The sequence below is a fragment of the Castor canadensis genome, chromosome 11, assembly GCF_047511655.1.
Source record: "Castor canadensis chromosome 11, mCasCan1.hap1v2, whole genome shotgun sequence".
Classification (NCBI taxonomy): domain Eukaryota; kingdom Metazoa; phylum Chordata; class Mammalia; order Rodentia; family Castoridae; genus Castor; species Castor canadensis.
This window is the reverse complement of record NC_133396.1, coordinates 68,934,453-68,949,950: the sequence shown is the minus strand read 5'-3', so window position 1 is coordinate 68,949,950 and position 15,498 is coordinate 68,934,453.

Here is a 15,498-nt window from a genome sequence, read left to right as displayed (position 1 = left end):
TTGGCCCTTGACAAGAATGAGGAGCTAGCAGCACACAGATACACACACAGGCGGATCACACGAGCACATAAACTCCTTGAGTCATCTTTTCCCCTGAACCCACATTCAAATGGCTATTCCTTGGTAAGTCATGGGTATTTGCTTGCATTTAGCTGTGCAATTACATGAAAACTTAAAAAACATGCCATGCAATTGTGGAGCACACACTGCTTCTGAGGGTACTCAGAATGAATCCCGTCAGGACTCCCATGTTATCCTCATCTGCAGCAGTATCATGGCAGCTCAGTCTTTTGTGCTCCTTCGGTGTGATGTACAATAGAAAATGTCATCATTGTCACCACCACCACTACCATCATTACATTTATGTGGTGCTGGGAATCAAATGCAGCACGTCCCCAGCCTGCAGTCATTGTTTAAGTTGGTTCAGAAGAGACCGGTGATGCTGCTGAAGGTACAGGAAAAGTGGACCTAACAACTCCTTGGAGACCAAGATTGAGGGAAACAAGGGGCACACGTGAGAGTGTAGAGTTTGAGGAAGCCGTGCTAAGGTTTTGCTTTTATCTTCCCCTTACCTGAGCACAAAGACATGATTGACTTATAGCCCCAGATCAGAGGACTTTCTGAAATTAAAACTTGGAAAGTATTAGAATGTATTCTTTTCTGATTGTTTTGTTTTCGTGAGGCCGAGTCTTACCATGTAGCCCAGACTGGTCTGGAATGTCTGCTTCATCCTTCCACGTGCTAGAGTGTACCACCACCTCCAACTTGTTAGAATGCATTCTTAAAAGAGGCAGAGAAATGTGTAAGAGCACCTAACAGTATGTCTCAAAATCATGGGACAAATTTCAGAACATCTGTAAGCCTAGGAAATTCTCATCTGATAGTATTTTTCATAAACCCCATTTTCCTTTACGACAGAGAGGAATTGGGGGATGTAGCTAAGGCAGAAGAGTGCTCAGCTGGTTTACTATGTTGGGGAATGACCTGTTTCTTTATCCAAGCAACTACTAGTCATTCAATGAGATCAACTGCCATGTTTGCAAATCTGCATTAGAAAGCACAGGCTGTTTGAAAAACAGTCTGGCTGGTGACAGCATCTTTCCTATTGTCAGTATGCCATCATTTTGTTTGCTCTCACTTTTCCACAACTAGGCTCTCTTCTCAGGGAAATGTGAAATGTTTGGTTATATTTTTCTACTTTGATGGCAGGTTTTCTCTGCATGTAGCTGCAGACAGTTTTGTCAGATTCTAGCTTTTGAGATACTTGTAAGTTTTTCTAAATATATTTTTTTCAAGTGAAATTACGGTGATTTAGTTTTGCTAGATTTAAATATACTATTTATATTTCTCTTCTAAATCTTTGAAACAGAGTACCACAAAATGAGCTTAGAGAAGGAATATACTTCATAGCCAATTAGCTTAACTATCAAGTCTGTTTCTGGAAAAAAAAAAGAAGAATTTGGTAATGATTTGGTTTCAGCAAACTACTTTGAACACTTGGACTTTCATTTTAAAGAATACTGTTCCCTAAAGTTTAAATTTTTAAATTTTTTATTAGGATATATTCATTGTACAGAGGGATTCATTGTGATAATTCCAAATAGGCTTATATTGTACATTGGCTAGATCACCACCGCTGTCTCAATCCCTTCCCCACCCCACTTAAAGCAACTGGAAGAGGTTTCTTTGATCTATTTCATATACGTATATAAAGTTCATCAACCATACACCCTCACCTTACTCTCCATCCTTCATCCCCCATCCCTAATCCCCATGCACACTGTACCTATTTTCAGTCCTGTCTTTCATTTTTATATTTCAGTTGATGTTCAAGGGGTTTCTCTGTGTATCCCCACTGTGAGTGTACCTTACTCTGCTCTATTCAACCCTTCCATTGCTCTCCCTTACCTTACCCTTTACCTTCCCTGCCTTTATTCATCAACAGCTTTATTGAAAGCTGTTGAAATAAGTTTCCTCATGTCCTCTGCCTTCACAGGTGGTGTTTTATGGTATTGTTGATGCTTTATGATTCTCTTTTCCTTTCCTTCCTTCCCCATGTCCCACAGAGTAGTTCCGCTATTACAGTCATGCTCTACATCTGAGTTTGTATATAGTCATGTTTGTTTTGTGTATGTGTTTATCTTTTGGATCTATCTTCTGCATATGAGAGAAAACATGTGGCCTTTTCTGAGCTTAGCTTACCTTACTTCACTTAACCTGGTGTCCTCCAATTGCATCCATTTACCTTTAAACCACACGGTGTCATTATTCCTCATGGCTGAGTAAAACTCCACTGTCTTTATAAACCACATTTCTTGATCTACTCTTCAGTTGTAGGGCATCTGGATTGTTTCCATAGCTTGAAGTTTCAATTCTTTAAGTTTTTCCTCCCATTTAATTGAAACCACGATTTTCAAAGAAAATGGAATTAAAGAAAGATATTTTCTCACTCAGTATAAACTTGTATCAACGTGAACAGCACAAATTTCCTATTGATATCATTTAACCTTATTTTTAGTGTGTGTGATCTAAAAAGTACCAATCTTCACATCCTACTTTTTAAAGAGTAAAAACAAAAAGAAATTCCAGGCATCCCCACTTTGTTTCTGATCAACGCTGTCACTTATTCCCTATCACTGCACACCCAATGTCCTCAGACAGCGTAGCCACCTAGGGGATCTAATCTATTTTTCTTTCCTTCTCCACAAGAAAAATCTCTGCTCAGTCCTTGAAGACTGAGTCAAAAGGTTGCACTGGGACACTTTTTCCACTGGTCAGAACAACTCTCTTATTTCATCATGAACGTTACAACATCAGTTGCCATTAACAGAGGGCTCAGCAAGTGAAGACCTTTCATGAGGTTGGTAATATTTAAGTGTCCACCCTCTCAGGGGCAAGCAATGCAGGTTCCTCGAATAAATCTAAGGTGAATCTATTTGTATCTTGATCTGTCTTCCCTAATATTTTGGGAACTCACTGAAATCAGGGTTGACATTTTATTCAGAAATTTATACTGTCTCCCAGTACATTGACATGGTATTATAAACACCTTCCAAATATTAATAGAGTTCAATTGTCAGCATAAAATTTATAATAATGAGGCTGCCTCAGAAGTACTTGTCTACTACCAGCCAGTCCCTAGGTTTCATCCCTGTACCGTCTTTCCCCAATATTATGACAATGAGGCTCTGAGCTAACCTTTCAGACAGGACTATGCTGTCATAAAAGCCATGCAGACTGATTCATCTTCGTACATCTGCAGTGTAGTGAACACCGGGTTCCATTATTATTTCATTATTCACAGATTTCTTGTGGCTCAATCCCTCCTTCACTAATATTGGTTGAGCACTTGCTAGATGTTTTAGGTGGTAGTGATACAGCCGGAAAGAGAGAAAAAGAATTCTTTTAGCCTTAAGGATCTTACATTCACTTGAGAGTGAAACAATGAACAACTATATAGTAAATAAACCTTACTTCATGTTCTACGTTCTGTAGAGAAAGATAAAACTGAGTAAGAAAGAAAATAATGACAGAAGTGGTGGTGAAGCTTGTGGTAGTGTGAACAAGAGGCCTCACCAATGAACTGTTGGAACAGGGTATGGAGGGGCAGAGGAAGGTGGTCCCTAGGGGTGCTTGGCAGGGGACTCTCCAGGAGGGGACTACACTTAGGAGCTGAAGCAGAACTGAGAGGTTCCAGGAAGGAGTAAGGTGACAGAGCAGGAAGAGAACAGGACCTGGCAAGACAGGACTGGTGACACTTCACTGGCTAAGTGGGACCTTCTTGGGTAGGTCAGAGATCAGGAAGAAAAGGAGAAGCTTATTATTTAAAAAAAAAACAACATACAACAGCGCAGCCACTAACAACAAACTTGTCCCTTTCGTTTTATGGGGAAGGCTTTGAATATTCCTGACTTTCTGGGAAAGGCAGGGGTCTTAGAGATCACATGCCCCACTTTTGGTGGGCTCACCAAGTATTTGTACTTAGCTCCCAGGAAGCATGGAGACCTCACCGTGCTGACAGGTGACACATGGGTTTAAAGAGTGTAGGGCCATCCTCTGTCAACTCTGTCTCCAGTTGTCCTCTGGTCCCTGGTCTTGACCTGTCCATGCAGGTTCATAGTGTTGATTGCTTGCAGCCCTGGCTTCAGCCAGTCCTGCAGACTCCCTGTCTCCAAATGACTTCTGAGAGGTTGAAGCCAAATCCTGTAGAGTTTTTGTTGATGGGATGGGAAGATGCTGCTTGCAGAGTAGACTCTAGGGAAGCAAGGAACGTGTAGAGAGACCTCAGAGGAGGTCAGGGAAATCTTCTTGGCTCAAATATTTTTCAATTTGAGCTGATAAGATTTAGGATCTATTGGAGAGTGTGGATTGCAAGAGGAAAGAAGGAAATGAAGATGACTCCATAGTTGAAAGCTATAGTTGTGGTTTACTGAGATGGAGAGGAATTAGGCTGGGGTGGCATTGTCAAAGTCATACACACATGAGCAGCCAAGGCAATCTTGGATTCCACTGATCCTTCTGGAAAAGATACAAGGAGCCACTTTCAGATTTATGTCACCTATTAGGTGCACAGCTAATGAAAAGAAGAGTAAGCGAAACGTGCCATTTCCCTGTACTCTTTGGCCTACTCACTAAAAGAATGAGCCAAAACAAAAGAGCTGGATATTGGCAGCAGGAGTGTGGAACACCATGTTGCTGAGATGCCAATTCTTGTCTCTAGTACAGAGGTGTCTGCAGCTCAGTCTGAGAGTGGTTGGCAGAAAGTACACATTTCATTAGAATCCCAGAGGCAGTGAGAAACTATCTCATGACAGCTCCTAGGGGAGACAGGGAAGTGCCAGAAGGTAGCCTCCCACACTCCTGTGTTCAGAGGACTCTCAAGGCAGGGAGCTCAAACTAGCTGTGGTCCAAGCCTTTTCCTTTAAGACCAGTTCTGACACCTTCAATGTCATGAGGCAACAGGGTGCAGCTGAAGCTCCATCAGAGTCAAGACTTTGGATTTTGGATATATGTACTTTCACATGGATGGTTGAAACTGGAGTTTAGGACTGAGTGATAGAACAATAATGTCACCATTTTGTGACTCAGCCAAAATGGCAGCCCCGCACTTAAACAAATTCCCGTGCTCTAAGACAGCCCCACCCCTACCAGAGACTACTGCACCTGTACTAACTTCCTTACCCTCCCCCTTCTATAAAAGCCACTGCTCACCCAGGCTCGGGGCTGCGCCATCTTTTCCCCGGCCAGCCTGGAAGTTTGGGCCTGACATTAACTTTGCTCTATGGACGTGAGTTTTCTCGTGAGCTTTCTTTGAGAGCGGCGTTTTCCCTAACATTTGGTGCTGAACCCCGAGATCAGGTTGAGTTCCCGGCACTGACCTTGCTCTCCCGACTTTCCTTCGGGATCTGAGCTGCTTTTCAGGGACCCCCGATCCTAGAAAACGCCACTCTCTCTCTAGCTCACGGGGAAGTTCCTCCACCCCAGCGCGCCTCCAACCACCATCCACCACTGACCAATCTTCCCTTAAGGTCCTCTCTGCCTCGGTGAGTCCTCCTTGCATGCTGAGCTGTGGTCTCTCTCTCATTTCCTCGGAAACCCTAGTGCTAGGGTTCGCTCTCATCCCGGGAACTGGGTTCCCCACTTGGGACTGTGGACACCCTGGTAGTGAAGATGTTCCTTCTGGGGGTTGTTTTCCACATTTCTCTTTCTCTCCTGAGGACCTGATATTTTGGGGATGCCCGCCATATCTCTCCTCAGGTCAGGCCTTCACCATGGGAGTTGGACCATCCCAAATTCCTTCAGACTCCCCAGTGAGATGTCTCCTGGCCAACCTTGGGCCCCTCCGCCTAACGCCTGATCTTAAGCCACAAAAGCTCATATTTCTCTGTAATCAGGCCTGGTCCCAATATCCATTGGACAATGCCTCCAAATGGCCACTTAATGGCACTTTCAATCCCAATATTTTAAGGGATCTATGCAATATCTGTGAGTGTGCTGGTAAATGGAAGGAGCTTTCCTACATCCAATCCTTTCCCTATCTGTGCATCAAACCCTCCTCTGTACTTTCTGTTCCCCTGTGCAGATTCTATCAGCCTATAAACCAGTTTCTAAATCAGCAAATTCCTCTCCTAAACCTCCTCCTTCCCCCTGTAAGTAGACTTCTTGCACTGCTTCCCATACCTATCTCCTCCTATCTTTCTGAAAAACTTTCCCCATGATGGAGTTAAGCAAGCCACTCCTTGCCAATTCTGGCCTCAATGCGGTTCCAGCTCTGGGAGAGCTCATGCTCTCTTCCTCTGTGGTGAGACAAAGCCTCAGATTTATTCGGCAGGTTTATTGGGGGTTTCGTTTTGCTAAAAGCATGCCAGTACCAATCAGTGGGAGCAACCTAGAGACACAGGTGATGGCTAATCCCTTAAGCGTGTGTCATGCCTCCAGGCTCTGCCTTCCCCTCCCTTACCTAAGATGTCAGCTCACCTTTTCTGCCTCCTCCATGGTCTCACCATGTGTCCTTTGTCTCTGTCTGCCTTCCCCTCCCTGTGCTTACAGGGACCTTTTCTCCCATGAAAAACTTGTAGCATGTTACCTTATGACTTAAGTTATTCCAACTAGTTTGCCAGGCCTCTCAGTCTAAAGTAACTTTAAATCAGCTGCTTTACAAAAGCGCTTACAAAAACCTGCAGCTGCCACGCTCACGCTGCAACTCCGCCCCCACAAGGGGAGGAGGGAAAGCAAACAGACGCACCTGTGCACAGGATGCTGGCTCCTGGACACAGCAAAAATGCTAAGAAAATCCATAGACAGGACTCAGTACATCCTGGGCCGCCACCACTTCCCCTAGAATAAACATGTGTCGAGCACACAGGAAGGGGGGAGGGGCGACAGGCCGCAGGATCAGGCCTAGGCAGTCAGGGTCATTTGTCACAGGTGTGTGTGGAGGGAGTGGCACCTTGCACAAGTCCTGCTCCTAGCCCCACCTCGCACCTCAGGACATCAGACCCAGCCCTTGCAAGCCAATTATTAGCTCAAGGTTATGGTTCCAGAAATAACAAAATAGACATTACTGTGGTCTCTAAACTTCTCATTTAGAATTTTCTATACCTTTGGCCTCAGCATAAATTTTTCCCTCCAAATATTAACACTAGTTGTCCCGTATGGCACTGTTATTGGCCTGAAATGCCCTCTGAATGCCCTTCTCTAACTTTACAAATGATTTCTTTGTTAAAAAGGTAGCCTTTATTAAAGAGGCTGCCTGCTGTTAGCTAAAAGACAGGATCCTAACGTTTTGTTCTTTCTGGATGGGACCTGCATCTTCCAGTCTTCTGGCTGGTAGATATTGGAAGCTTTGTACTGAGGCCTGGCCTCAGTATGCCCTGGGTGACCAAGAGAAGTGGCCTTCACAGGGTTCCTTAAATTACAATACCATACTCCAATTAGACCTTTTCTATAAAAGTAAAAAAAAAAAAAAAAGTAAACTGAGGTCCCCTATACAAATTTCTCTCATTAGAAAAGCAATGGGTTTGGGCCGAGACCACTCAGGTTGGAAATGATTATATGGCTCAAGCAGCAGAGTGCCACTTTACAAGCAGAAAGTCCTGAGTTCAAGCCCAGTACAGCCAAAGTAAAAAATAATAATATTTGGGGCTGAGGAAGTAGCTCAATGGGAGAATGTCTGCCCAGCATGTGCAAAGCCCTGGGTTCAATTCCCCAGCATTACTAAAAAAAATAATAATAATAAATAAATAAATAATGGTAAAGAAGATAAGTGGCATTAATGTCACTTCAGCCATCTCATAGTGGAAAAACGTAGTTTAACCTAGACCAGATCCCTTATTCTTCAAGTAAGGAAACAGGCCCAGAACAGTTCAGAGACTTGCTTTCCAGAGTGTCAGGTGTCAATGTAAAATAACAACTTTACTTTACAGCAACAACTTAAAAAGAAAAAAATCTTCTTACCTTTCTACAGCATCTTAAGGACGCTATCAGAAAGCATACCACGGTGGACTCAGAGTCACAGGTGAGAGAGGTTCTCCTCAAAGATAAATTTCTAACAGTCAGCCCCAGATATTCGTAAAAACTCATGTGGCTGAAGAGAAAAGTCATTGAACCAAGTAAAACAGCTAGCCATGTCTGTATTTACGGCTATGTCTGTATGTCCAGGACCTTACTAACAGGAGAGAAAAAGATAAGAGACACCATGGCCTCATTGCTGCTCTCAGGGAGGGCCCCACCCGACTGAGGCCTGTATCCTGAACTTGCTACCATGGTGGACAGGAGGGGCACTTCTGCAGAGAATGCTTAAGGGGGGACAGCCCTGGAGACAGCCCCGCCCCCAACTGGGACCCTGCCCTCTGCAAGGATAACCACTGGAGGTCTAAGTGACCCCATCACCAGATGGAAGATGAGGTACCTCCTCCTATGGATTGATGGGTCCAAGCCTCCTGGCCACCCTCCACTTCTTGGCATCAATGTTGAGGAGCCATAATGGCAGAAAAACAAAAGGCCATTTTCCTCCTAGACAGTGGAGCCCATTTCTCTGTTTTACCTTTTTCTCCTGGTCCCCGGTCCAATGACAAAAGTTATCGTTCGGGGCAAATCTGGCCAGCCCCTAGAGCGCTAGTTTACCTGACCTCTGCCCTACTCTTGGGGAGACTTCCTCTTCTGTCACTTTTTCCCCATAGTACCAGTGTCCCTGCTGGGATGGGATTTACTATCTCAATTAAAAGCTCAAATTCTCCCCCCCCAGGCAGCTATCTCTGCTACTCCCTCCTTCAGGAACAAAGAGATTCCACAGTGTGGACTGATGAGATGACTGTAGGGTGAGCCTGGATGGACCTCCCTATTCAAATAAAGCTAAAAAATCCCTCACAGTTTCCACACCCAAAACAATATCCCCTCAAGCCTGAGGGACAATGAGGCCTTATGCCTATTCCTAAAAACAACAAGGGCTACTAATTAGTTGCTCCAGCCCCTACAATAAATTTAAAATTCTTATAAAAGTTAATTTTAAAATACAAGTTACAAAGTAAACAACTGGAAAGGACATAGATAGGTAATAAATGTATTTTTTGAGATGCTAAAGGAAAAAGGAATGTTTTTTTGGATGAGAAGGGATTTTTTAAAAAAGGGTTTATCCTAAAGATTGTTTCAAATAGGAGGGATAAAAACAAGCCATCAATGGGCTTAGTATGTTATATAAGGGTCTAAGTAAGTTTTAAAAGTGCATAATAAAAAACTTCAATGTGTGATAAAGTTAAAGTTGAATATAATCTAAGAGTTGCCTAAAAGATTTTTAAGGTCATGTCAAAATAAAATCATATCCTCTATGTCTATAAAATAACAAGGTTATCTTAATATTGTTCTGCTCTGAGTAACATCTTCAAAAAAAACATTACAGAAAAAGATTTTATCAAAGAAATTATTTGTGTTTTCTGCTGATCTTGTCAAGCTTTTAAGTACTACTAAATCAGAGTTCATTTATGTATTTGCTTATGTGTCTTAAATGACCACCTTGTAACAGTGTTATGTTATACCTTATTTAAATATGGTACAAACATTTAAAAAGTTAAAAGTGTCAATTTATATAAAATAATGAGCTAAAGCTCTCTTTTATCCAAGAGTGTTACATTTAAATCCTGACAACCCCTGCCTCCCACAGGTCACCTACCTAGGTGTGGCCTTAAAGGGACAGACTCACTTCCTGAGTCATAAATGCATCAACCCAATCTTCTGTTTCCCAACCCCCATACCATAAGACAGCTTACAGCTTTCCTGGCAGTTATAGGATTTTGCAGAATTTAGATCCCTAGGTATGTAGTCCCTGAACAGACACCTTTTTATGCTCCTCCTAGTATTCCTACTTGGGTCTTAGATAATGTATGGCCACCCATTTCTCTCTCTGTAGTTGGAGGACTCTTGAAATTATCTAGGGAACAACATTTCACAGTGGTTCTCCTGGCCAATGCCCATCCTAATGCCTATGTTTCTTGCTCTCCTATCTTAAGCTTCCTCCCTTGTATCATACTGCATTTCTGTTATTGCTAATAAAAAATTTAACCAGTTGTGCCTCCAGGGATACCAACCTCTCCAAAACCACCCTGAAAACTAGTGTGAAGGCCCCATCCAGGACACCACAGAAGCCTGAGGATCCTGCCCCATACAACACTCCCTGCCAGCAGGAAGCAGTTAAAGAGATCAATGCTTTGCCCCAATTCCTGATCCTCAGCCCCTACCCCCATCATTATTAAAGAAAAAATGGGGGAATGATAGAACAATACTGTCACCATTTTGTGACTCAGCCAAAATGGCAGCCCCACCCTTAAACAAATTCCCATGCTCTAAGACAGCCCCACCCCTACCAGAGACTACTGCACCTGTACTAACTTCCTTACCCTCCCCCTTCTATAAAAGCCACTGCTCGCCCAGGCTCGGGGCTACGCCATCTTCCCCGGCCAGCCTGGCAGTTTGGGCCTGTTGTTAAACTTTGCTCTATGGACGTGAGTTTTCTCGTGAGCTTTCTTTGAGAGCGGCGTTTTTCCTAACACTAAGGATGGGGATGTTGTCCAGGGTTTCATACAAAATAGTCCTTTTCAACATTTAGTCAGGGTCAAATGTACATACCCAAAGAATAAAGCCTTATCATTGGAACATTGAAAGATTGAAACAATTTCAAACATACTGCAGAGGAAGTCAAATATATCTAGAGAAATATACTTTATGTTTTACTCTCCCCTCCTTAAAAATTGTTATTAGAGTAAAAACCTCCAATCCTGGGGCTTTAATTCCTATTTCCTATTCAAGGTGGAAGATGAAGTTAGAAAATTAGAATGGAAAAGAGCCTTCTCAGCTTGTAGCCCTTCTGAGGGACTTCAGGACAGAGAAATGTAACTACATTATTGATGTGCAAATTGAAGGGCTCAGAACCACTGGGAGAATGCTTTTTTCCTCTTAAGAGCCCACTTGCTATGATCCCCTGTATGAAATCCTCATGGACATGCCTCAGTCCTAGGGCCTTTCATGGATAGTCCCCATTTCATCAGAGCAGTGCCTGTGCTATCATGGGCATGCCTATCGCTGCCACATGATCTTGCTGATGAAACTGTCTCTGTCAGCCTGCTGGGTCATTCATTGTGTTACTGGAATTTTAGGACAAAGTTCTGACTCCAGGGAGCCCCAATAGAGTGGGGGTTGTCACCATACCAGTTAAAGAGAGGAGTAATGGTGAACAGACAAGGGAAATTCAATCAACGTGGCCGATAAAGGGACCCCAAGTCCATTTTCAGATTATCGACATGAGCTTTAGGTTTCAACAGAGAAACAAATTGGACAGGGGAGGATTGACTGATCATTACCTCAGTTCTGTTCTGGCAAGGTGGTTTGGGGAAGTCCTTATCACTTGACTGGACAGTTTGTTTCCTGTGAGATGACTGCTCTGGCTTGGGAGAAATCTCATCATGAAGTGAACTCTCTGTGAGGCTCTACTGTTCCTGGAATCCAAGGTGACTGAAGGTTTGCAACAATGACTGTAGACTCTCAGCCACCTTTTGTGGGTCTGGAGCAGGACACTGTAAAAGCTAGCAGTCCTTAAATTACTCTTTGTGCTTTCGGACTTAAAGGGGGATGAGAGAGGTTAGGTATCAAGGGATTTTAGACAGACACTCCTGAGTGATTAATATGCTTACATACAGAGTTAAGGCGATATCTGAGCCAAAAGTTTTGTTTATTTGTTTTGGTGGGACTGGGGCTTTGTGCTTGCAAAGCAGGTGCTTTACTGCTTGAACCATGACTTCAGGCCATTTTGCTCTGGTTATTTTGGAGATGGAATCTTGAGAACTGTTTGACTGGGCTGGCCTCAAACTGCTATCCTCCTGATCTCAAACTCTCAAATAGCTAGGATTACAGGGGTGAGCCTCTGGCACCTGGATCTGACCCAAAGTTTTAAGACAAAGGAAACAGATGCAAAATTAAAGCAAGGATGCCAGGCATTAAGCATCTTTTACTTACCTTGTAAGCCCAAGTGAGGAGTCAGTGCTTTTCAACAAAAGCAGTTTCTAAGTACCTATTACAACTGAACCTTGGGTGAGGCCACAGGTGACCTAACTTTAATGGCATTTAAACTTGGCTTTCCAGAGGTACAGAGGCCATACTACACTTGGAAGCATTGGTCATTTCTCTGCATGTCAGGGAATGAGAAAGTCCCTCTCTATTGGCTTGGAATTTAGCCAACATTGCTGGCTGACCACCAGCCTGGCCTTCCAAACTCAGAGCTTCCAATTACACAGCTCTTTGAGCCTGCAGGCTGAGCCTAGGTGGGGAGGACACCTAGACCACCATCCTATTTGGCAACCACAGAGCATGGAAAATAAGACAGCAGCCAAGAGTGGAGGGCTGGTGAGATTTCTAATGATAAGCAGGCCACACCTTGTGGGAATTTGCCCTCTGAGCAGAAAATGGGGATATGGTGAGAGTAAGGATTTCTTTGGTTACCCTTTCTATTCTAGTATTGTCTCCAGCTAGAAATTATGATGTTCTAAAGGAAACACATTCACATATAATAGGGTCAAATAGGTCTAATATGATTCACACATATATGCCCATTTTGTAGCACAAATACCCAACATCTCTGCATTCTGTTTTTTTTTCAATTTTGTTTTCAATCTATGAATAATGATGCCATAATAATTTGTCAATTCAGAAAGTAAAGATTGCTTTTACTCCCTCTGCCTAGTCAATAATAGAGACAATGTGAGCATTTTCTGGGCCACTCAGTAAGTATACTTTTGGATCACATTGCCCCTAGAAGCCACACTCTAGCTCCTTTATAGCAGAGGTTATGGTATTGTGGACTGCTTTGGTATGGTTGGAAAGTTTAAGGTCTAGGGTAGTCATTTGGCTTCTGTAACTTCTGTTTTATGAGAACTGGCAGTTTGCAAGTCACTTAGCTTTTATTTCATCAGTAAAACAAATGCTATCATATTTATTTTTCAAGGTTCCTGGAAGACAGCAGTGTTTGAAGTATTTAGTGGAAGACTCATCGCGTAGGATCATGTAGCATAGTTACCGTTGCTATCATTATTAGTAAACACCCACATGTTCCATGTGCCCTCTCCTTTCTCTGTCTGTTTTCACCTCGTGAAGTGACTCCTAGAGCTCCTATCTCTGGGTACACAGTCAATGAACCTATCAGATCATAGACAGGTAACACATACATCTGGATGACTTTCAGAGTTTTTATTCTTCACCTTTTAATGCAGTACTGCCCACAGGCTCTGACAGTCAGCTTCACTACAGCTTCTACAACACTTCTGACACAATCAACTTAAACAAGGTAGCCACATTAAAAATACAAGTTGACCACTAGAGGTCAGACTTGTCAAATAGTTAGAAAGATAGTCCACTGTCACGCCCTAAGGACTTGGAAACCACTTTTACCATTTTCTCATTTTCAGTGACTCTGAGAACATTCCCTAGGAGTCACATTAGCTCGGGTTTAGAATGGATCAATTTTATTTGAGTTTTCAAGTTTGTGATTCATTCTAGGGTAATTTGTCTTGAGGGATAAGTTTCAAAGACAGATTCTGCTGTCTTTGCACCCAGCAGCAGATCTGCTGGTGCACACTTGTCTGTGGGTCCAGGTTGCATTGCAGAATAAGGACAGATACACAGCCACATCCCTAAGGAAATCAGATGCTGACGAGAGAGACTAAGCTTGGAGCATGGTCTGAGGACAGTGACAAGAGACTGTATCTAAAAGAAAACACTCAATATGATTTTTTTTTTGAGCCACTAAACCATATGTCTTGGAATAAAAGCCCTTCCTTCATTGTACGGACTGGAAGATGTAAGTTTGAAATCCAGAAGTGGCTGCTTACATAACTGCCTTTGCCTAGAAACATCAGCACCTAGTCCACAAAGCCAGTTAAATGTCACTGAAATGATAATGGACGTCAGTTGTAACAGGACCAAGGAGAGAGCCAAAGAAAGAGAATTAGGAAAATGGGCAAACAGCAGAAGAGAGACTTCTGGGGCAACAGAGACATCAAGGCTCACAGAGGAAGAAAATCTTATTTGATGATTACATAGATCCTAAGGTCTAAAAGTGTATATGCTAAGAAATAAATTTGATGAGAAAATTATTCATAAAAAGTAACCTTTCCTTTCTATATATGCATATGCTTTAATAAACATAATTCATATGTGTATGTTTTATTCACATAAATTATATATGCATGTTAAATATAAATTTACTCTTATCTTTTTGACAGTTATTCCCAAACCCTTAATACTTTTCCATGCTGCTAGGAAGTTGTTTCTGCATAGACACCATTATGCAAACGATTCTGTTTTGCTGCCCCAATTCCCCAAAACCAAAACATAACCCTAAGAAACACCTTTTCAGTATTTCTGGTCATCAGGAGAACTCTAGACAGAAGGTCTACATTTCAAGAACAAAGTGCATGCTTGATACTTAAGTCAACTGACCAAGATTCTATGTTAGCACAAGATAATTTTTGAAATTCATCATTTCTATTTTTATTTTATATTTTTTTTATTCATTTATTCACATGTGCATACATTGTTTGGCAGGAGACTACGTTCCAATAGAAAGGCAATCCCTACATTCCCATTTTCTGGTCAGAGAGGAAATTCCACCTGAAATGCATCACTTACCATTTGAATTGCCAAGCAACCTTTCATTCTTAGTTGTCTTTATTTCTACATGTGACCTGGGTTGAAATCCTATGCAACTTTGTAGTTAGTTTGAGCTAATTCTCCAAGCATCAGGAAAGGTATTGTTAAAGTTAAAACTGGCCAGTTAGCCTATCAGCACTATCAGTGTTGAGCACCTGGGAGAAAGGAAAACAAACAACAAAGCATGAACACAATTCATGCAGTGTAAAATGTGGTGATAAGGGTAATTTGGAAATAATATGTGGTAACTCTGGATCAGATCCTGTCCCCTGTTCTCCTAAGGTCAGCTGTGGCTGTCTGTGCTTGACATTGGCTTGGCTGTTCATTTCATGACATTCCTGAACTAATTTTGGTAAGTCTGTATCTTTCGTACTGTGCACCCACCAACCTCTCTGTTCTGCTAGCTTAGTGGTTGCCTGAAAATTAGACAGTGATTTTCTTAACTGCTGGGTTAGTCAGCTTTCCATCATGTGAAAAATACCAGAGATAACTTATGAGGAGGAAAGGTGTGTTTGGGCTCAAAGTGTCAGTCCAGACCTGGATTGCGCCATTGTACTTCTGCCTGCAGCAGTGTAACATCTTTGGTCAGGAGCGCATGGCAGCTGGGAAGAAAATGTAAGAAGGGTCAAGGCTTGCAATATTCCCTTGAAGTGCACGTCCATGATCCTATACCTTAAAGACCCAAAAAGCTCCTAGACACCATCAATAGCTATAGCAAGGTAGCAGGATATAAAATCAACATAGAAAAATCATTAGCATTTCTATACACTAATAATGAACAAACTGAGAAAGAGTATATGAAAACAA